The following is a 23800-nucleotide window of genomic DNA, read 5'->3' as shown; positions in this document are numbered from 1 at the left end:
GGTTTGTTCTACAAAGCCAGAGGCTAAAAATAAATGCAATGGAAATGGTGCAATATTGGCCAAATTTTGCATACCTGTTGTAGAATTTGTCCTATAAGGTGGGTTCCTTAATGTGTACAAAGCTCTGCATGGATTCCACCAGCAGGAAATGTCTTTTCTAGAAGTATTTGAGTGACTGCTGTAAATAATCGTCAATACATATTTATATCCTTAAGAAGGGGGAAATTAAATTAAATCCATTTTCCAACCCTCAAAATTCTAGAATGTCAAATAGGCCTAATTAGTTTTATTTCCCTCTCTTTTTGTAATGAGAGATTCCCTTACTTTACTTACCCATTTAATTTATGGTGACAAAGACTTCACAAACAACTACCAAATTAAATGGTTGGTATCTGAGGGATCACTTTGTAAGTTATATAATTGTCTAACCATTATGCTGTACACCTAAAACTAATATAAAATAATATAGAATATCAACTTTAATTGAAAAATAATATAAGAAAACAAAGTTAAATGATTGGAAGCAAAATTTAGCTTTTTAATATTAGGAAGATTTGATTTACCTAAGCAATCAAAGGTGATGATGCAAAGCACAGGAAATAATTTTAATAAAACATAAAAATTTTAATTTCTCTTTATGGTGTGTTATTAGAGCATACCAATAGTACAGGAAAATTTGTCTTTTTTGTTTTTCCTCTTTTTTTGTGGCAGAGACAGACAGAGTCAGAGAAAGGAACAGATAGGGACAGACAGACAGGAAGGGAGAGAGATGAGAAACATCAATTTTTCGTTGCGGCTCCTTAGTTGTTCATTGATTGATTTCTCATATGTGCCTTGATGAGGGGGGGCTACAGCAGACCAAGTGACCCCTTGCTTGAGCCAGCAACCTTGGGCTCAAGCTAGTGAGCCTTGCTCAAATCAGATGAGCCCGTGCTCAAGCTGGCGACCTCGAGGTCTTGAACCTGGGTCCTCCACATCCCAGTCCAATGCTCTATCTACTGCGCCACCGCCTGGTCAGGCGATTTTCTTCTTCTTTACCAAGTGAGAGGAGGGGAGATAGAGAAACAGACTCCCACATGTGCCCTGACCGGGATCCACCTGGCAACCCCCATCTGGGGCTGATGCTCTGCCCATCTGGAGCCATGCTTGTAACTGAGCTATATTTAGTGCCTGAGGTGGAAGCTCCACTGAAGCCATCCTTAGCACCCAGGGCCGATGTGCTTGAACCAATCTAGCCAAGACTGTGGGAGGAGAAGAAAGAAAGAGAGAAGGGGGAAGGGGAGGGGACAAGAAACAGATGGTTGCTTCTCCTCTGTGCCCTGACCAGAAATCGAACCTGGGACATCCATACACCGGATGGATGCTCTACTACTGAGCCAACTGGCCAGAGCCAAACTTGTTCTTTTAACAGAGAAAGAAAACCAAACTTTAATTTTGTATTATGTACTTTTTATGTTAAAAAGAAAATTAATTTAAATAAACTCTTTCCACTCTTAGTCGGTTTGAGCATACAGAAGCTTTCTCTTTTGAGATTACTTTTCCTTAAACCTTGTACAATTTTCACAACCCTTTCATCTTTTATCCTTTCTCTTTTCCTATTCTAGAATGACTGTTTTACTTTAGGACAAAATTATTTTCTTTTCCTTCAACAAATATGCATTCCATTCTTCATACCTTCTTTTACCAAGCACATGTGCCTCTTACTTTCCATATACACCCACCCTCCATCACCATGATATTGTCCTCTTTATTCTCATCATCCTCCAAGACACTTTTCCTCTCATTATCCCGACTAAGCCCTGCCATTAATGTCTGCATCCCAATCTGAGGCATCCCATGCCCTACCAGCCTTGCAAAACTAGCCTATTAACAGCTCTAGCTTATTATCATGTTTTCCCTGCTGGTCAGCTAGCCCTGAATCTAGAAGAACACTGAGCTACCAGATACTCTTTTCCTAATCTCAGCTTTTCTTTAAATTTTTAAATTTATTGATTTGAGAGAGAGAGAGAGATCAATTTGTTATTCCACTTACTTATGCATTCATTGGTTGATTTTGATTTTTGTATGTGTCCTGACCAGGAATCAAGCTCGCAACCTTGGCGTATCAAGACAACACTCTAACTAACTGACTAACCAATCAGGGCTCTTTGTTAAGGTTTAATACAGAGTATGTGAGAAGCCCCTGTCAGTAAATGGTCACTTTTTGTTATTTATACATTTTGACCCTTGGTTGACCATGGGGAGTCCATCTCAGCAGATACATTTCTTCTTGGGGTTCACATAAATGAATATTTCTTCTAGGGTCCACAGAACTCAGGGAAACACTTTCCTGATAAAGCATATGAAATGACAAAGCATACGAAATGAAGAGCCAGATGATGAGATACATCGTGTGTGGCCGGGAAAGGTACCAAGTTTCTGCTCCCCTGGAGTTGTCTGCCACCCTTCTAGCATGGAGAGGAGTTCACCAGTCTGGAAGCTCTCCACATCCCTAGTTTAGGGTTTTATGATAACACCTTTAGCTATTGGTGCTCAATCAATTTTAGCCTCTCTCCCCTCCCCAGAGTTTTAAAGGATGGGGCTAAAAGTTTCAAGTCTCTGATCTCTGTGCTTGGCTCCTTTGGTAACCAGCTTCCAACTGGAAGCGGTCTTGGTGCTCATTGACACGAACTCCAGTATGGGTGAAAGAGGCTTATTATGAGTAACAAAAGGTGCTCCCCTTGCCCTTATTACTTAGGAAATGACAAGCGTTTTAGGGATCCTGTGCCAGGAGTCTGGGACAAAGATCAAATAGATATTTCTTATGGTATCACAATATCACTTTGGTGAGCGCAGCAATGACTTTCAGCGTCCTGGTGTTTCAGTATCCCTGTACAATGCTGTGTTTAAATTATAGAAAACTATTTGAAATTATTTCCTCACCCTCCCCTCAAGTAATGATGGGTCAGAAAGACTCTTTCACCAGCTGGAAATATTTGCATAAAAATGTCACACAACTCCAGATCTTAATTATATATTTTAATTGCTTTAAAAAAAACAATAAATAGGCCCTGGCCGGTTGGCTCAGTGGTAGAGCATTGGCCTGGCGTGCAGGAGTCCCAGGTTCGATTTCCGGCCAGGGCACACAGGAGAAGCGCCCATCTGCTTCTCCACCCCTCCCCCTGTCCTTCCTCTCTGTCTCTCTCTTCCCCTCCTGCAGCCAAGGCTCCATTGGAGCAAAGTTGGCCCGGACACTGAGGATGGCTCTGTGGCCTCTGCCTCAGGCGCTAGAATGGCTCTGGTTGCAACAGAGCAACGCCCCAGATGGGCAGAGCATTGCCCCCTGGTGGGCGTGCCGGGTGGATCCCGGTCAGGCGCATGCGGGAGTTTGTCTGACTGCCTCCCCGTTTACAACTTCAGAAAAATAAAAAACAAAAAAACAAAACAAAAAAATAAATAATGTTACCTCAGGATCAGTGTTTCATGATTAAACTTCTATCTTGTCTATTTACCAAATTGATTATTTTAAGACAATACTTAATTTTCATTACACTAATTTGCTAATAATTTATAATAATTTATAGGATATTTCCATGATCTCTGAAATACTAAGTAATTTCAACAAATTACTTATAAGCTACAAGGGGAAGAAGAGTAACTTCACAGTGGAGAACACTGGTGGATGGTACCCTAACAAGATGATCAAAATTAACGTCACCCATTGGTGAGGGGACACACTGGCCTGTGTACCTCCGGCTGTGATGTACTGAGACCAGCACACCGGCACCTAGGCATTACTGCCTCCCAAACACATAACCTGAGACAGCAGACAAACTCAAGTTGAAGGCTATTTTACAAATAACTAGTATGCCTCAAGAATGAAAGACAGCCTGACCAGGTGGTGGCGCAGTGGATAAAGCGTCGGACTGGGATGCGGAAGGACCCAGGTTCGAGACCCTGAGGTCGCCAGCTTGAGCGCAGGCTCATCTGGCTTGAGCAAAGAGCTCACCAGCTTGGACCCAAGGTCGCTGGCTCCAGCAGGGGGTTACTCGGTCTGCTGAAGGCCCGTGGTCAAGGCACATGTGAGAAAGCAATCAATGAACAACTAAGAAGTCGCAACGCGCAACGAGAAACTGATGATTGATGCTTCTCATCTCTCTCCGTTCCTGTCTGTCTGTCCCTGTCTATCTCTGCCTCTGTAAAAAAAAAAAAAAAAAAAAAAAAGAATGAAAGACAGAGGCAGACTGAGGAAATATTCCAGATTAAAAGACACGAAAGTGAAATGATATGACAACTAAATGCAACGCATACTTTTGAAGGAACAAAATAAATGTAAAGGAAAATTGGGACTACTGGGGAAATTTGAATATGGACTTTATATTAGATAATAGTATCATATCAATGTTAGATTGCCTTCATTGGATCATTGTACAAGAGAGTGTCCTTGTTTTTAGGAGCTACCAATGAAATATTTAGGGGTAAAGGGGACACAAGACACAATATCTGTAATTCTCAAATGGTTCAGTAACAATAATGGTAATTTTGTCCATCTATCTGTCTAGAGAGATTAAGTAAATGTTAACAATTGTTGAATCGATAGTTGGACACTTGGTGAAAGGTATATATATTGGAGTGAACTGGACTATTCTCACCAATATTTTTCAAGGTTTAAAAAATTTCAAAATAAAGTTAAAAACAAATCTATAAGGCTTTTTCTTTCTGTGAACGACAGAGATGTGAATTAAAGTAAACTGGTTATTTTTGAGGGACAGCGTTAATTTGAAATCCTGTCCCATCGTTCAAATTAACCCATCTGAACAAACATTCGAAAGCCTCTTATGGGCCCAAAATAGTGTTGCGTGCTGCAGGAAATGTGCAGGGAGTAAAATGCCCTTCCCCACCTAAGTCACCTCCTGTCTGTTGGGGGTAACGGAGGAGAAACAGACCAATACACGGAAAACAAGCAGTGCCTTAAGAAAGGTGTAGGCCCTGGCCGGTTGGTTGGCTCAGCGGTAGAGCGTCGGCCTGGCCTGCGGGGGACCTGGGTTCGATTCCCGGCCAGGGCACATAGGAGAAGCGCCCATTTGCTTCTCCATCCCACCCCTTCCTCTCTGTCTCTCTCTTCCCCTCCTGCAGCCAAGGCTCCATTGGAGCAAAGATGGCCCGGGCGCTGGGGATGGCTCCTTGGCCTCTGCCCCAGGCGCTAGAGTGGCTCTGGTCGCGGCAGAGCGACGCCCCAGATGGGCAGAGCATCGCCCCCTGGTGGGCGTGCCGGGTGGATCCCGGTAGGGCGCATGTGGGAGTCTGTCTGTCTCTCCCCGTTTCCAGCTTCAGAAAAATACAACAACAAAAAAATAATAAAATAAAATTAAAAAAAAAAAAAGAAAGGTGTAAATTGGGACACAAGCCCTGCCCCAGAGATAAGACACTTTTGAGTGGAGTTGACATTTGCAGTGTGATGTGAATGTTGGCAGAGCTGGATTGAGTTAATCGCAGGTGGACAGGAACAGAAGTGGAATCCTGGGTGCACTGAGTGGTGAGCAAGTCTTCATGGCCTTGAGTGCTGTCGTTAATTACACGTAGGAAAGGCGACACTTATCTTCCACCCTTGGAGTCAGTGGCCTGGGCCTGAGAAACTCACAACATATATATAGAGAAAAGGTTAATTGCCCAGGTACACCGGAAGGAACTCGACAAAAGAAGTAGCTGGCTTCTTAAGTGGTTGGAGTTAAATATTTACAGTCCCAACTTAATAGGGGAAAGGGAAGGAAAGGTTTTGGGTTTCTAGGGGCAGTAATTTAAACCTATGTGGGAAACTAATGGAAGATAAGAGTTATTTAATAAGGTTTTGTCAACATAAGACATGTGCAAAGCTGTACAGAATTTTTATGAGTTTTTTGAGCCAAACTGACAATTGCCAGGAAGCACAATCTCTATAGATTGAGAAAAAGCTCTGGGAAAATGGCAGTTTTACCACTTATGTTATACATTAGAACAGGGGTCGGGAACCTTTTTTGGCTGAGAGAGCCATGAACGCCACATATTTTAAAATGTATTCTGTGAGAACCATACAACGACCCGTGTACGTTAAAGCATTATCCAATAAAAATTTGGTGGTGTCCCGGAGGACAGCTGTGATTGGCTCCAGCCATCCGCAACCATGACCATGAGCGGTAGGAAATGAATGGATTGTAATACATGAGAATGTTTTATATTTTTAATATTATTATTTTTTTATTAAAGAGTTGTCTGCAAGCCAGATGCAGCCATCAAAAGAGCCACATCTGGCTCGCAAGCCATAGGTTCCCGACCCCTGCATTAGAATCAAAGGGGAAATCCACTGGTGATAGATTAGGGAGGGAAAGAAAGCAAAGCAGGGAAATCTCTGAGATAGGTTAGAAAGTAAGACGGATAGACACATACTTCTTTTACACTGGTGGGTACAGGCAGTTGACAGTGAACATTTACAGCACATAGAGATGGTGTGTCTATAGAGCACAAGATAATGAAGGGGTCTTGGTCTTGTGTTCTGGTGGGGGATTGTGCCCAGAAAGATCTGGAAAAAAAGTATTACTCTAACATTTCAAAAGTATGTTATTGTAGCTGCAAAAAAACGACAGGCTCAGTTAAGGGAAAGATTGAACTTTGCAAAGGAAGTTACCAGCCGAGAACATGACTACCCTCAGTGACTAGCTTTTTTTTTTTTTTTTTTTGCTTTTTTTTCATTTTTCTGAAGCTGGAAACAGGGAGAGACAGTCAGACAGACTCCCGCATGCGCCCGACCGGGATCCACCCGGCACGCCCACCAGGGGGCGACGCTCTGCCCACCAGGGGGCGATGCTCTGCCCATCCTGGGCGTCGCCATGTTGCGACCCTCCTGGGTGTCGCCATATTGCGACCAGAGCCACTCTAGCGCCTGGGGCAGAGGCCACAGAGCCATCCCCAGCGCCCGGGCCATCTTTTGCTCCAATGGAGCCTTGGCTGCGGGAGGGGAAGAGAGAGACAGAGAGGAAGGCGCGGCGGAGGGGTGGAGAAGCAAATGGGCGCTTCTCCTATGTGCCCTGGCCGGGAATCGAACCCGGGTCCTCCGCACGCCAGGCCGACGCTCTACCGCTGAGCCAACCGGCCAGGGCCAGTGACTAGCTTTTAGTTAGGGGGCTTTCATGTCAGACCATTCTGTGTAGTTTCTTTAGGTCTGAGTTTGTAAATTGTGCCATGCAGGCGTCTTCTGAGCTTGTCAGGTTTAGTATGTGGCCCGTTTTTTGTTTTTTGTTTTTGTCTAGTTTGTTATGCAGATTCAAGTGGTGATAAACGAATAAGTTATCTCCAAATTGTTCTCCTCTTCCTTGTGAGGAGGGGCATCTTTGTGCTACCTGTCATTGAGTTGACTCCTGGACTCTCTGACTGATGTCTGCAGGGTCCTGCCCTCAACAGCCCTGCTCAGCTCCTGCAGATTCATGCCTCTGGCTTCTTTCATGGAGTCAGTCCATCTCATGTTTGCTCTTCCTTTTTTCCGGCTGTTATGTTTCCTAGCATCATTGTCTTTTCCGAAGAACCCTGCCTTCTTGTGATGGGCCTCAAGTTAGATAACATTAGTTCTCTAAATGACAAAGTTAGTTTGTCATTTTTGCCTGCACTGATGTTTTAGGCTTAATTTCCTCTAGGACCTACTCGTTAATCTTTCGGTTGGTCCAGGGTACCCCACAGAGCTCTCCTCTAACACCATATTTCCTATGTATAAATATTTTTACTATCAGCTCTCTTTACTGTCCAACTTTTACATCTGTACATAATTGGGAATATGAGGGTGTGGATGATATTAGCCTTGATCACATCTTTGCGGTTGATGATCTTTCCTAATTCTTTCAAGTCTCAACCTTCTCTTGATTGCTTGGATACAGCCATAAATGTGAAGCGACCATCTGCTTCTTTTCCCCTCCTTCTTCCCTTTCTCTTGATTTCTTCCCCTTTTGCACCCAGTGGTTTGACAGGTTCAAGTGCTGAGGATAGCTCGGTTGGTCCGAGTGTGGGCCTCAGGTGCTGAGAATAGCTCAGTTGATTCAAGCATCGGCCCAAGACATGGGTTGCCAGGTGGACCCTGGTTGAGGTTTACACAAGAATCTGTCTCTCTATCTTCCCTCCTCTCATTTTAAAAATAAATAAATAAAATGAAATGAAATAAAATAATTGACTAAATCAAGATAAGCAAAGCCTGTAACAATTTTAAAGTTTTCATTGTTTATGTTAAAGTTGTGTATTTCTTCTGTCGTCATGATTTTTATCTTCTTCATGCTCAAATGTAGTCCTGCTTTGGCACTTTCTTTCACTTTCATTATAAGTCGATTCAAATCATTGAAGGATATGGCATAGCATCTTCTTCATAGAGGCTGCTTGTCCTGGGAAAGGGACCTGGGAGGATGGCTGGATTCTGGAAGCCTCTGCAATCTCTTTCTGCCTGTAACCTTCTCTCCTTTCATACAACACTCTTTCTGCCTGTAAGATGGTGTCATCTGCATATCTGAGTTACAGGTATTTCTTTTACCAATTTTCACTTTTTCTCTGAGTCTAGCACTTTACAAATGGAAACTTCTTTTACAAAAGAGAAATGTATGCCTTGCTTCAGGCAGAAAAAAGGACCAAGAACTTCTTTGTTTTCTGTTTCTTAATGGCCTTCAGCTCAAAAGAATCCTTATGTGACAGTGGCATATTTTTGAGGTGGGATTCTGATCTCCTTCAGACATAATTAAATGCCAGGCTCCACATTCAAATATAACCTCATCAGAGCGGCAGAGACCGACTTGTTCCCTGTTGTGTTCTTAGGGCCTAGAACAGTGCCTGGTTCGGGACAGTGGTAAATATCGTGTGCTGGGGTCACCCAGGTCCTGCTGGGAGTAGCATATCCTTCATAGAGGCTGCTTGCCCCAGAAAAGGGACTGGGAATGGGGACTTGAGTCTGGGAGCCTCTGTAGGAGGGAAACAAGCCACAGGGAAAAATCACCCTTTTGAATCAGGTAACGTGGGGCCTGAATAAGCTCTGTCCAAGAAGCAGGGCACAAGACAAGGCACAAATCACTGCGCTCGGCAGCTGTTCCCGGTCTGTACTGGTGTCACTAGCCGGCATCTGTGGGCAGAGAGGGGCTGGAGGACCTCCTCACCCTTCCCCCTCCCTGGAGCTGCTCCCCTATATAGGTCAGGCACTTGCCCAAGGAGGGAGGCAGCACCTGTAGCAATTCCAGCCCTTGCTCAGGAGCACCCAACGTCTCTAGTGGAACCTGAGACTCTCCCCTTGGACCTTTGACTCTGTGGTTCTCAAACACTGCAAGGGGGCAGAATTTATCTGGGATTAAAAATAAGTAAATAATGAAGTATAATAAACAGAAAAGTGCTCTTGTGTGAATAGTGTGATGAATTTTCAGCAAGTGAGCAAACCAGGTAGTTTCCAGGTCAGGGAACAGATTATCACCAACTAGCCTCTCTGAAGTCCTCGTGTCACCTCCCAATCCTCCAGAGCTTTTGCTCCATAAAACTGCCGAGAGGCCTGCTGTCTAGTTCACAAAGCTGCACAGGTGGTTTATATGCACAGCTAGGTTTGGAAAGCACTCCTGGCAGTCATATAATCTCCTTTGTCATCAGTGGAACGAGAGGATGCTTTGCTCCCGGGCTCCAGCTCAGCCCCAGTAGCTCTCTGGCTATGTTTACCCACCCAGCAGCGGGCATTTCCTGTGTCTGGGGTCTGCAGAGTGTGTGAGTGCAGCTCCTGGACTCAGGAAACCCAGTTGGTTAGCTACAGCCTGGGCACGTGGCCCTCTCTCCCTGGCAGGAGGTGCATGAGGAGGGATTTTTGGAAGGTGCAGGAATTCCATAGCCATTTGGAAAATGCCTGCTCATAGGCTCAGCTGGATTCTCATTTTAATAAAATGGTGATGTGGCCGAGGGGCCTGACCTAGCCAGTTTTCCTGGATCTAGGGGTGGGGACAGTGACGAGGCATGCTCCTTTTTTTCCCCCTTTTCTTTAAATTGTATCACCATTTCCTTTTTGTCTCAAATCCCTCTATTCCACAAGCTTCAAGAAAATTGTGAGATGTCTCCTGCAGCTCATTGGTTCTTTGATGCTGTTTGCAGGTAAGTGTTTAACTTGTCCCAAGTCAGCCAGGGCTTTTGAGTCACTAAATCAAGTGAAAGTTTACCATCAATTTCCCATCAAGGATCTTTGGTCATAGAGCCCTCACGTAGAGTTTGTCTCCCCTTCTGGGCAGGACACTGAATGCCCCCTTATCTCTAACCTGTGTCCCTCTCTGCTTTGCTCTGGTGGCCTTTATTGATAGCCACAGCTTTTGCTAATCATCTATCCATTCATTCACCCATCCATTCATTCGATTAGTACTAGGGCCTGTGCAGGGGACAGGATGGAGGCGTGGGCAGACAAGCCATCTTCTGTCATCATTATTACGGCCCTTACCCTTAAGGACTTCCTTTGTCCCCACTCTTCCACTTCCTCCCGCAGCCATGCCTATGCTCTCTGGGAGATCTCTGCTCCTGCACATGCATTTCGAAGGTAACCTGTCCTTTTCCTTTTTTATGTGTCCAAACCCCTTGCTTCTAACTCTCATTTCTAGCAGCTATGGCAGGGGTCCCCAAACTGCGGCCCCCTGAGGCCATTTATCCGGCCTGCCGCACTTCTGGAAGGGGCACCTCTTTCATTGGTGGTCAGTGAGAGGAGTACAGGATGTGGATGCGGCGTCGCTCACGTACAGTACTATTTCCGGTGACGTGGGACGAACACGTCATGGCTCCAGAAACACGTCATATCACTTGTTACGGCTAGCAGTGACAAATATGGAACTGGACATTGACCATCTCATTAGCCAAAAGCAGGCCCATAGTTCCCATTGAAATACTGGTCAGTTTGTTGATTTAAATTGTTCTTTATTTTAAATATTGTATTTGTTCCCATTATGTTTTTTTACTTTAAAATAAGATATGTGCAGTGTGCATAGGGATTTGTTCATAGGTTGTTTTTTTTTATAGTCTGGCCCTCCAATGGTCTGAGGGACCGTAAACTGGCCCCCGTGTAAAAAGTTTGGGGACCCCTGATCTATGGGCTGGGACAGAGAATAAAAAACTAAGACCTGGCATGGTTCTCTTCCCCAGTTTTCTATTTCTGAGGGCCTCCCTGTCCTTTCCACCTCCTACCTCCATGCCATCCTCTCTCCATGCCAGATCTGGGACTGGAAATGCCATGAAGGGAGATCTGCTGCACTTCTGTCCTTCCAAAAGCCAAAGCAGAGCCAGCAGTCCCTCAAAATAAAAGTGCTGGGCCCTGGCCGGTTGGCTCAGCAGTAGAGCGTCGGCCTGGTGTGCGGGGGACCGGGGTTCGATTCCCGGCCAGGGCACATAGGAGAAGCGCCCATCTGCTTCTCCACCCCCCCCCTTCCTCTCTGTCTCTCTCTTCCCCTCCCACAGCCAAGGCTCCATTGGAGCAAAGATGGCCCGGGCGCTGGGGATGGCTCCTTGGCCTCTGCCCCAGGCGCTAGAGTGGCTCTGGTTGCGGCAGAGCGATGCCCCGGAGGGGCAGAGCATCGCCCCCTGGTGGGCAGAGCATCGCCCCTGGTTGGCATGCGGGGTGGATCCTGGTCGGGCGCATGCGGGAGTCTGTCTGACTGTCTCTCTCCGTTTCCAGCTTCAGAAAAATACAAAAAAATTAAAAAAAAAAAAAGTGCTGGAGGGCTGTGCTGCCTCTTTTTTTTTTTTTTTTAAGTGAGAGAGAGAGACATAGAGAGGAGAGAAGAGAGATGAGAAGTATCAACTCGTAGTTGTGTCACTTTCATATGTTCTCATATGTGCCTTGACCAGGGGGCTCCAGCCAAGCCAGTGACCCTTTACCCAAGCCAGCAACCTTTCAGCTCAAGCCAGAGACCATGGGATCCTAGACACAATCCCATGCTCAAGCCGGCGACCCCACCCTCAAGCCGATGAGCTGCGCTCAAGCCAGCGACCTTGGGTTTCGAACCTGGGACTTCAGCGTCTCAGGTTGACACTCTATCCACTGTGCCATCACTGGTCAGGCTGTGCTGCCTCTTTAGTTCACCTCAAAGCATGAACATTCCTAGGTGTGTTGCACAGAGACTTTCCTTCCAGGAGATGAGATTACTGTAATAAGGGCTCTTCATTTACCCTTGACTGGGTCTTCTTCCTGGGAGATGAATTCCCCAGGCAGAAGCTGGGCAAAGGCTGACCTAGAAATCAGTGGCTTCTGGGCTCTCACTAGGGCATCAGCACTTGGCCACTTCCTCTCTTTTCTTGGGCTTGTGGGGGCTGCCTGGGCGTTTGGAATAAACAAGTTCTGAGCCCTTAGAATTGCCTGTTGGTCAGGGGGCACAGCTATCTAGGCCCTCAGATGAGGTTATCCAAATCGGAGCTCTATCACCTGGAGGAGGTAAGTCTGGGAGGGAAAACAGATACAGAGTGTTTAGAATATGTGTACCGTACTTAATATAAGGCTTATGAAATTACACAGAGAAATACAAATGTCATGTGAACCACATGTCCATATAGATTTCAAACAGTGAGTTTTCCAGGAGAGAGTTCTTTTCTTAAAAAATTCCAAATTTTTCATTTTGACTAGGTAATCCAAGCACATGGTAGAAAACTTTAGAGTGTGTAGTGAAAACTAAGTCTCTTTCCCAAGTTCCTCAGTTTCCTCCCAGACACAACCACTGCTGCCAGTTTACTGTGCATCTATCTGGAGAGTGGCTGAAAATCACAAGCACATGTGTCCATGCATGTGTCTACTTAAAAACACAATGGGCATATTATATGTGTGGTTTTTAACTTTATTCTTCTCACTTAAGAGTATAAGTTGGTGTCTTTTTCTTATTAGTTCCGTGAGGGAGGGGAAACGTCGCCTCCTAGTTCTTTTGGCTGGTCTAATAATCAAATTGACATGAGACAGATTAACAGGAGAAAATAAACAAGTTTAATTACATATGTACATATGAGGAATCCATAAAAACATGAGATGGATTAGGCAGTTGAGGTTTATACGCCATCTTGAGTTAAAGTGGTGGTGGTAGGCTTGTGGCTGGCACTTCAGAGGGGATGAAGGCAATTCAAATGTTTGGTAAACAGAGTTTGCTAGGCCATCTTCCACAATGGCACACAGCCCTGGCCAGACAGCTCAGATGGTGAGCGCAGGGTCTTGACACACAAAGGCTGGATTTGAGCCCCGGTCAGGGCACATACAGGAACAGATTGATGTTTCTCCCTCTCTCTCTAAAATCAATAAAAATTACAAACAAACAAATAAGCAAAACAATGACACACAGAGAGGACTTTGAGCAAAGGTCCCTCCCTGTCTATTACACACCAGTTCATATTAAACTATAATTATTTATGACAATAGCTCTTTTCCTGGAGCTAAATTCTTTTAGGCTGTTAGAGGGAGGGTCAAAGCTTCTTCCTGAGTCTTTGATTCTTAATAATAACCAGCTTAAAATAAACAATATCCCTCAAAAGGGGTATTTTGTGGTAGCAAAACTCTGCTCCCCTCAGCACATATACTTCATGGTCAAGGGGTAGATTTAGAAAGTAGAGAAAGCTTGTTCCCAAGTGACCCTGGGCTTTGCTGCAGATCAAGCTTCTGGCTGCTTCCCACAGTGTGGCCATGGGGCCACCTGAAACTGTCTTCCTCAGAGAGATATCCTGCCTTGTGACAGGCAGGGAGCCAACCTCCCTGTCAGATTTCACTGAAGGGATTCATGTCCCTTGTTCTTGCCCTTGTCTGGAATTTGTTTTCAGAGTTTAATATATGAGATGCAAGTGCTAATACCCCCACCCCACCCCATTCAGTTATTTTATTGAAATCTTGTAGGTGGGTATTTTCTGACCAGTGCAGAGGTCAACTCAGAGACCTGCATTTCTGGCCTGTGGAGAGAGGCTGGCAAGGGCTGTGTTCGCAGGATTAATGCCCAGTGGTGCTGGCAGTGGCTTCAGTTTATCATGGTGAGCTCTTTTCTTGAAGGAGTCTGGAATGCAGTATGTGGAATGGAACATATCCCTCAATATTAAAAGCTGTTTGTATAACTTTGGGTTAATCCATAATTATCTTGTAGAGTGCAATCTCCTTTCTCTATTTTCCCTTGCTCTCTGCCTGCTGACCTTGCTTTTTCTTTTGATGAGTTTGTAATCCCCAAACCAACTTGTGTCAAATACTGTAATCTTCATTCGATTTAGGTGTTCCAAAGAAAAACAGCATAGTGCATATTTAAATTTCCTCTGATCAAATTGCTTACAGGATTTTGCCAATTGGATAAAGAAAAAGACAAAGTTAGATATATTGAACCCTTGTTCTTAGAGAGGCACCTTAGGCAGGGGCTTTAGGAGGTTTGTTATCTCAGCTGACCTTTTAAAAAGTAACAGCTTTATTGAGGTGTAATTCACATACATGTACTATACAATTCATCTACTTAAAGTACACAACTTAGTGGGTTTTTTTATTTTTCCAAAGTTAGAAGTGGGGAGGTAGTCAGACAGACTCCTGCATGTACCTGACCGGGAGCCACCTGGCATGCCCACCAGGGGGCGATGCTCTGCCCATCTGGGGCTTTGCTTTGCGGCAATGAGAGCCATTCTAGCGCCTGAGGCGGAGGCCATGGAGCCATCCTCAGCGCCCGGGACAACTTTGCTCCAATGGAGCCTTGGCTGCAGGAGGGGAAGAGAGAGACAGAGAGGAAGGAGAGGGGGACGGGTGGAGAAGCAGATGGGCACTTCTCCTGTGTGCCCTGACTGGGAATCGAACCCGGGACTTCCACACGTGGGGCCGATGTTCTACTGCTGAGCCAACTAGCCAGGGCCAGTGGTTTTTAATCATTAAATTGTGAAACCATCCCACAGTCAGTTTTCGAACACTTTCATCAATCACCCCAAAAGAAATCCCATACCCATTAGCAGTCACTTCCTATTTTCCCCCAATCCCCTGAGCCTAAGGCATCTACTAATCTTTCAGTCTGTATAGATCTGCCTATTCTGAATATTTCACTTAAAGGGATTCATACTCTATGTGGTCTTTTGTGACTAGCTTATTTCACTTACCATATTTTCAAGATTCATCACATCGTAGCATGTATCAGAACTTTATTCCTTTTTATAGCTGAATAACATTTTATTGTATGGGTATGGCATATTTAATTTATTCATTGATCAGCTGGTCGACATCTGGCTTCTTTTCATTTTATTGGCTATGATGAATAATGCTGTTATGAACATTTGTGTGCAAGTTTTTGTATGGACCTCATTTGATCTTTATCTTTAAAGAAAATCTCTAAGGTACATAGTCTACAGATAATAGAACTTCTAGGGTGGTAGACAGCAAGTTTGATCACAGCTGTTAGATGCCTAAGTGCATGTTTTCTCCAATCTATGTTCACAGAGTTGTAAGAATTGCTTTGACAGAATCTGGTGTGGATATGACTGCAGGAAGTGTCAACATTAAAAATAAAAATGTTAGTTTACCAGCAAAATGGATTTATTCAGGAATAGTAGAGGGATTGTGTGTGGCCAGTAGTCGCCGCCTCTGTGGCCATGCACATACAGGTTCTCATTGGATTTGGACAGACGGTAAAGAAACAGTGGAGCCAAGAAATGGTGGGCCATTCTTTTTTTTTTTTTTTTTTTTTTTTTTTTTTTTTAATTTATTTTACAGAGACAGAGAGAGTGTCTGAGAGAAGGATAGACAGGGATAGACAGACAGGAACGGAGAGAGATGAGAAGCATCAATCATTAGTTTTTCGTTGCGTGTTGCGACATCTTAGTTGTTCATTGATTGCCTTCTCATATGTGCCTTGACCGTGGGCCTTCAGCAGACCGAGTAACCCCTTGCTTGAGCCAGCAACCTTGGGTCCAAGCTGGTGAGCTTTTTTTGCTCAAACCAGATGAAACCGCGCTCAAGCTGGCGACCTCGGGGTCTCGAACCTGGGTCCTTCCGCATCCCAGTCCGACGCTCTATCCACTGCGCCACCGCCTGGTCAGGCGGTGGGCCATTCTTTATTAAAGTCTTGCACCAGCTGACCAACAAACACACAGGAAAAACATTTCTCTCTTCATTCATTCAGAGCTCACAAAGCTACTGACACATTATCTGGTTCCACAACCAGGAGAATCTTCTCTGGTTTCTCCCAATATCAAAGGCCCCACCAGTCTTAGTGGAGCTCGCAAAAGCCCCTCACCTCTGGTTCCCATCTGCACCCCTTCTCTCTCTCTCTGCACAAACGGGCTTCTTCCTCAGCACCCTGCATTCTCCTTCTAACATTAGCAAGACAACGGCCCTTCCCAAGTAGGAAGGTAATTGGCAATTTCACAGATCACATACTTGGCAATGGCCAGCACCATTTTTTAAATTCCTTTTATTTATTTATTTATTTATTTATTTATTTATTCAATTTTAGAGAAAGGAGAGAGAGAGAGAGAGAGAGAGAGAGAGGGAGAGAGAGAGAGAGAGATACGGGCGGAGGAGCAGGAAGCATCAATTCCCATATGAGCCTTGATGAGGCAAGCCCAGGGTTTCGAAGCGGCGACCTCAGCATTTCAGGTTGATGCTTTATCCACTGAGCCACCACAGGTCAGGCCCAGTGTCATTTTTTAACACTAAAAATGAGCAAACTAAAAAAATACAAATTTTACAAACTCATTTGCCCAACAGATGGCAATTGAGGACATGCAAGCTATGGCAAACCACAGGTAAGAGAAAAAGGAGAACCTTATAAAGGAGGTTGGGCCCTGGCAGGGTAGCTCAGATGGTTGGCCTGGTCAGGATGCGCCACTCTTGTACCTTTTTGCTGAGTCAGGGCATATGCAAGAATCAACCAATGAATGCCTAAATGAGAGGAACAACAAATCAATGTTTCTCTCTCTCCCTTTCTCTCTCTCTCAAATCAATAAATAAAATTTGGCGGGGGGGGGGGTATGGGAAAGAAATTGAGAAAGGATGCTGTGAAGGAAAGTTTTTGGAGGAGTGCCACAGTTCAGGGTGATGATGGCTATTCATTGGCTGGGCTGTTTGTTGCTGGGTAAGAAGAAAATCTTCCTCCTGCTGCAGTAGTAAAGTAAGCTTCTTCCTTGTGAAAACCGTTAGCTTCCTCTTCTGCAAGTCTGCAAGATGCAATGAGTGGTCAGTACCCAAACACACCCTCTTCAGGGTCTCCTGCCTTCGTTTTAAATGAGATTTCCTTTATTCATTTTCACAGAAGGAATGATAAACACGAACAGTTAATTTTCAGTTCCTCTCCCTACCTCTCTCTTCCCACGCTGCTCTTTTCTCTTTTTTCAGTTTTCACTTCTTTCTTTCAGTGATCAGTTCCCCCTTCTTCTGTAGTAGGGGCAGAATTTACTCCCTCATTTACACTTTTGTGTGGTATGTAATATTGTTGAAATCTGCATCTGTGAGTTATCTCCAATGAGAAAAAAGCCCCTCTGCTAGTAGCGGGCCCAGGGCTGGTATCTGAAGCAGTGGACAGAGAAGGGGGCTTTCCGGAAAAAACTTGTTTTCTTGCCCCATCCAGGGTTTCACGGATGAAGGCTACCTATGTGAAGTGTTGGGGCTGCGCGCGGACAGCTACCTCCGCGCGGCTCGCCTCCACCCAGGCCACGCACGCCGTTGCTCGGGCAACAACCCGTCCAGGCAGGTGGCGCCCCGGGAGTCCCTGCGAGGAGGTCGCACAGGCAGGGACGAGGGGGCATTCGTCTGACCGCAACGTCAGAGCCACCTCCGCCCCTCAGCGCCTGCGGGACGCGGTGCAATTCGGAGCCCCGCCTCCCTCGGTGGGGAGCCTGCGGAACCCACGAATCAGAGTGGCTGACACATCGCCTGGGCCGGGCGCCAGGCAACCAATCCCCGCAGGCGTGTGATCCCGAGCCCGCCCGGGAGGCTGGAGGCAAGCACTGAGGCGGCAACAGCGGGAGTCGCTGTTGAGGCGGCCGCGGGCGCGGGTCGCGTCGGCGCTGCTCCGCGGGGCCGGGCTGGGCTGGCGGCCGCTGGCGCCTGGCCGTGAGGGCGGGCTCCCGAGCAGGCGGAATGGCCCCCACCTAGGGCGGTGGGAGAAGCGGCGGAGCCCAGGATGCTGGGGAGGCGGCGCGGCGGCTCCTCGCTCATGCCAGGTAAGGGGGACGCCGCGCTCGCTGCGGCCCCGCTGCCCGCCCGCCGCCGTCCACCTGGCTCCGAATCCCGGCCGGCTCCGTCCGGGCATCCCTTGGCCCCGCGTCGCCTCTGCCCGCACATCTGCCCGTTTGCCCCCGGGCAGCTGCCAGCCCCGCCCCCCAGGCGCGGCGCCCCGCGCGGTGGCCGGGCGGGCCCCTGCCGGCACCCCTTCCCCCAGCCCAGCCTCTCCGGGTCTCGGGCTCCTCGGTCGCCAGGCTTGCCCTCCCGGGAGTCGGCCTCCCGCCGCCTCCTCGCTTCTCCCCTCCCTTTTGGCGGCGCTGACATCGCGTCCCAGTCCCCGGGTGCCTTCCGGGGATGAGACCGCCATCCCACCGGGGTCGGACTTTTGCCCTCACCTCTCTCTACCGGGGCTTCGCTTCTGCAGACTCACCCCCCATCCTTGCCCCTTACACCTGTAGTCTGTCTCTAAATCTGCTCCCTGTCCCCACGCAGGTTCTATGGGTCTTGCCCATCTGTTTCCAGATGCGTTCGTTTCCAAGCTCACCTCTTCTCCCTCACTTCATCAGCCACCGTGGCTAACACTTCTTCTTTTACACTTTAAACCTTCAGACACTTAAATACTCTCCTGCATGCCAGATCTATAATTTTGACATCGTAATTCATCTTTAAGTGAGCTGCCGCCCTAACGTGGAAAGTGCCTTGCCCGGAGTCTGGCACACAGTAGGCCTGGCACGTGGTTGATGCTCACACTCGTTAGTCGTTTAGATCTCCTTCCAGGCCTTGGTGCTTACTCTCCAGACGGTGTTGCAAGCGGTCCAGTATCCAGCGGGATTACTCACCATCTGAAGAGTGGTATGGGCGATGGCAGGATGAATTAGTGAACTCCAAGTGTGATAAAGAGATTTGATTGTCAGTTATGAACTCACTGCGTTTATTCGGAAGAACTGAATAAATCTTTTGTGTTATGTATTTTTATATTTTATTTTATATGTATTGTTTTATACTATTTTATATTTATAGGATTTATCAGTGATATGTGAGCTTTGCAATATAATTACCCCGTTACTTCCCTCCTTCCCATCCCCTTCCTTTTTTAGGGAAGAAAGAGCCCCTAGCTCAGAGCTGAAATAGCATTGTATGTAAGAAATGTTTAATGTGTTTATCTCTCAGCTGGACAGTCCAGCCCTGTGGTAAATTTTCATTCTTTTAAGAGTTTGGAGGAATCAGGTTTAGATTTTTTGAAATCAACTGCTGAAGGGATCAAGAATGCTTAGGAGTGAGGGTCCTGACAAGTTCTCTAGGAGTGAAAGATTAATTACAGCCCCCCCCCCCCCCAACACACTCTTTCTGGCTATCAGAGGAAATAGCTGTAGTCCATTTTCCAAAGAGTAACATAAATTTGACTTTTTAAATTCTAAAAGCAGTGTTACTGGCCTCAAGCCATTCTTGCCACATTTGCTGCGATGGTCTCCAAGCCTGGATGAATCAAACTCTTGGCTGTTTTCCTGCTCCTGGAATCCCCAGAGCAGGTTGGGGAAGATCATGTAACTGAGCTGCCGGTGCTATTCCAGATTCCAAACTTCACTTTCATTGCCTGGACATGCTTTGACTTACCCCCTAGCTTCCTCTTTATGTACTAAAAACCTAAAAAACTAGATTTTTTTTTTTACCATTTTCCGTAACTCTTTGCCCTGCCCCTGACTTCTTTTTACTGCTTTTTGCCTCTTGCTTCACAGAAGAAATTTGTGGGCATGAGCCCTGAACTCTTAAGGGTCTGCATTTTCCTGTGTGCCTGTACCTATCTGATTTCTCATCTTTCCTTGTATCGGAGTAAGCCCTCCTGTCTAAGGCTAACACCTCTGTTCTCCCTCTATATTCTCATTTTTCTCAGGTTGCTACCGTCCAAAACAAAAATAAAAACCTTCTCTTAATGCTTCCTTTTTTTTCGGATTAGCATGGTATTCTTTAAAGTTTCATTTTTGGTTCTTTTTTCTGTTCTAATTTCTTTTCTGGTTACAATTTCTTTCATGGCTTCAAATGGCACCTATCTATATATTTATGGTTTTCAAAGATGTATATCCAGTTCCCATTTTTCTTGAACTTCAGGTGTACCATATTTTTTTGTTGGTTAAATATACTTGGATACTTGATACTTTAAACTTGGTTATCTTTTCCTTTCTTTCCCCTCTACTTATAGCCTCCTCAAGCACATATACAAACGCTCCTCCTATTTTAAGGTCTTTACCCTAGGCCTAGAAAACTTAGAATCATCTTCTTCTCTCCTGACAATAAGTCCATCATAGATCATATTGTTCCTACCTGAAATCTCTTTTTTTCTCTCCTCATTGCCAGAAAATCGGTTGAGGTCTACACTATGTTTTTTCCTAATCAGTTGGTCATTTACAACTGAGGCAGCACTTTAAAACCCGGGAACTTTTAAAGAGTAAGGATAAAGGGATCAAGGTAACCATAGGAATTCTGATTCAGTTGGTCTGGTATAGGGCAAGACCTTGTCATTTAAAAAATGCTTCCTGGCCCTGGCCGGTTGGCTCAGTGGTAGAGCGTCAGCCTGGCGTGCAGAAGTCCCGGGTTCGATTCCTGGCCAGGGCACACAGGAGAAGAGCCCATCTGCTTCTCCACCCCTCCCCCTCCCCCTCTTCTTCCTCTCTGTCTCTCTTTTCCCCTCCCGCAGCCAAGGCTCCATTGGAGCAAAGATGGCCCGGGCGCTGGGGATGGCTCCTTGGCCTCTGCCCCAGGCGCTAGAGTGGCTCTGGTCGAGACAGAGCGACGCCCCCTGGTGGGCGTGCCAGGTGGATCCCAGTCGGGCGCATGCGGGAGTCTGTCTGACTGTCTCTCCCCATTTCCAGCTTCAGAGAAATACAAAAAAAAAAAAAAAGCTTCCTATGTGATGGTAATATGCAGCTAATGCCAATAACTGGGCTGAGAGCTCAAAGAGGAAGCGAATAGAACCTTAAGGAACTATAATATTTATTTAACTCATCCTTTAAAACTCAGAATGAATGTCGCTTTTGTTGGCATTGTTAGTTGCTTACTTTCCTGGTACTTTGTACATGTACATTATTAAAGTAAATGTACTGATTATTACATTTTATCTAAATTATTTCTCATGGATCCATTTTTCATCAAGACCGGGAATTCCTTGAGGTCTGGGACTTTGCCCAAAGATAAACTACTGTTTCTTTTACATTACACACTACATTTCTGTCACCAAATACACTGCTTACAAAAATTAGGGGATATTTTATCGCTTCATATTCATTTTGAACTATCCCCTAATTTTTGTATATGTGGGTTTTCCCCTTACATTAAGCAATTCTCCAACTCTTTAGACACTAACTGAGTGGCCTATAATTTAACTCAGTTATGACACCAACTACTTAAAGTTAGTACAGACTGCACAGATGAAGGACTCAGTCCCACAAGACTGTGCCTCACTTCAGACGGCACTTGAGAGTTCCAGATTGTGACCTGTACTTTCATTTATACCAACTGGCTATGAATTGGGGGTTTCCACTGCCCCTTCTCAGGTTGATAATTTTCCGACAGAACTCAGAAAAGGTCTTAACTTGTTATTACTCATTTATTATAAAGGCTGTAACTCAATAATAGCCAAATGGAAGAGAGGCAGAGGGCAAGGTGTATGGGAAGGGGCATGGAGTTTCCGTGCCTTCTCTGGGCACGCCATCCTGCGAGCATATCGATGTGTTCACCTGTCCAGAAGTTCCAAAACCCTTCAGTTAGTGTTTTTTGTTTTGTTTTTTTGTTGACACAAAGGCAGTTTATTAACAGAAAACTGTAAGTTGAGGAGCTCTGTTCAGAGACGGTGACCACGGCGACCCCCCTTCCTGCGGGTACTGTCGGAGGGGATGGGGGTGACGTCCTTAATTCGTCCGATATTCATTCCCAAGCGGGCAAGAGCTCTGAGAGCTGACTGAGCCCCTGGTCCCGGGGTCTTGGTCCTATTTCCTCCCGTGGCCCGGAGTTTGATGTGAAGAGCAGTGATGCCCAGCTCTTTGCACCTCTGGGCCACATCCTGGGCAGCCAACATGGCAGCATACGGAGAGGACTCATCTCGGTCAGCCTTTACCTTCATGCCGCCAGTCACACGGCAGATGGTTTCCTTGCCAGAAAGATCAGTGACACATGGACAAAAGTATCATTGAAGGAAGCAAAGATGTGGCAGACACCGAACACATTTTCCCCTTCAGCCACCTGAGGTCCAAGGTGATGACCTGTTCTTCCTTCTTTTCCTTCCCCTGCGCGGTGCCATTACTTCGCGTCCCGTCCACACTCCTCCACCGGAAACTCATTAGTGTTTTTATGGAGGCTTTATTATACAGGCCTAATTGATTAGATCATTGGCCACTGGTAATCTACAGGCCCTTTCTCCTCCGCGGTCAGGGGTTGGTTCCTTTGCACCCAGCCCGCCTCCCTCCAAGGTGTGGTTGAAAGGGGCTTATTATGTATAACAAAAGATGCTCCACTCATCTCTATCAAGAAATTCCAAGAATTATGAGATCTGTTCTAGGAACTAGGGATGAAGACCTAATATACAGGGGTGGGCTAAAGTAGGTTTACAGTTGTAATACAAATAAATAATACAGCCTAACTGGTGGTGGCACAGTGGATAGAGTGTCGAAGTAGGTGCTAAGGTTAAAGGTTCAAAACCCCGGCCCTGGCCGGTTGGCTCAGCGGTAGAGCGTCGGCCTGGCGTGCAGGGGACCCAGGTTCGATTCCCGGTCAGGGCACATAGGAGAAGCGCCCATTTGCTTCTCCACCTCCCCTCCTTCCTCTCTGTCTCTCTCTTCCCCTCCCGCAGCCAAGGCTCCATTGGAGCAAAGATGGCCCGGGCGCTGGGGATGGCTCCTTGGCCTCTGCCCCAGGCGCTAGAGTGGCTCTGGTCTCGGCAGAGCGACGCCCCGGAGGGGCAGAGCAACGCCCCCTGGTGGGCAGAGCATCGCCCCTGGTGGGCGTGCCGGGTGGATCCCTGTCGGGCGCATGCGGGAGTCTGTCTGACTGTCTCTCCCCGTTTCCAGCTTCAGAAAAATACAAAAAAAAAAAAAAGGTTCAAAACCCCGAGGTCACCGGCTTGAGTGCAGGCTCACCAGCTTGAACGTGGGGTTGCTGGTTGAGCATGGGATCATTGACATGATTTCATGGTCACTGACTTGAGCCCAAAGGTCATTGGCTTGAAACCCAAGGTCTCTAGCCAGGGATCTGGCTCGGCTGGAGCCCCCCTCCCCCCATCAAGGCATGTATGAGAAACAATAAATGAACAACTGATAGTGCTGCAACTATGAGTTGGTGCTTCTCATCTCTCCTTTCCTGTCTTTCTCAAAAAAACAAACATAAATAATATAATAATTAAGTAACAATACAAGAATAAATTCATGTACTCACAAATATAGACCTAGTTTAACCCACCTGTATATTCTATTTGTAATTATTTCACAATATCACAATGCCTTATTTATCTTTTTGTCACTGCCTTGTACAGTACTTGTTATATTTCAGAAACTTGATTAAATATTGGTTGAATAAATCAGTTTAGTAAATAATGTAAAACAGATCTTTTTTTTTTTTTTTTTTTTTACAGAGAGAGTCAGAGAGAGGGATAGACAGGGACAGACAGACAGGGAGGGAGAGAGA

The 23800-nt window shown here is 46.1% G+C and overlaps 1 protein-coding gene and 1 pseudogene across 1 annotated transcript in view; one reads left to right on the top strand and one right to left on the bottom strand.

The window, feature by feature from the left end:
* The first annotated feature begins 17921 nt into the window (after window positions 1-17921).
* Window positions 17922-23800, top strand: part of TPST1 (tyrosylprotein sulfotransferase 1) — a 110526-nt gene continuing 104647 nt past the window's right edge. The window contains exon 1 of the mRNA XM_066274686.1: window positions 17922-18129. The gene's annotated coding sequence lies outside the window, so the exon portion shown is untranslated. The remainder of the gene's footprint in view (window positions 18130-23800) is intronic.
* On the bottom strand, window positions 21895-22446 carry LOC136336460 (small ribosomal subunit protein uS11-like; annotated as a pseudogene).

This window comes from Saccopteryx bilineata, chromosome 4, assembly GCF_036850765.1.
Source record: "Saccopteryx bilineata isolate mSacBil1 chromosome 4, mSacBil1_pri_phased_curated, whole genome shotgun sequence".
Lineage (NCBI taxonomy): Eukaryota > Metazoa > Chordata > Mammalia > Chiroptera > Emballonuridae > Saccopteryx > Saccopteryx bilineata.
This window is presented reverse-complemented; position numbering and strand designations above follow the sequence as displayed.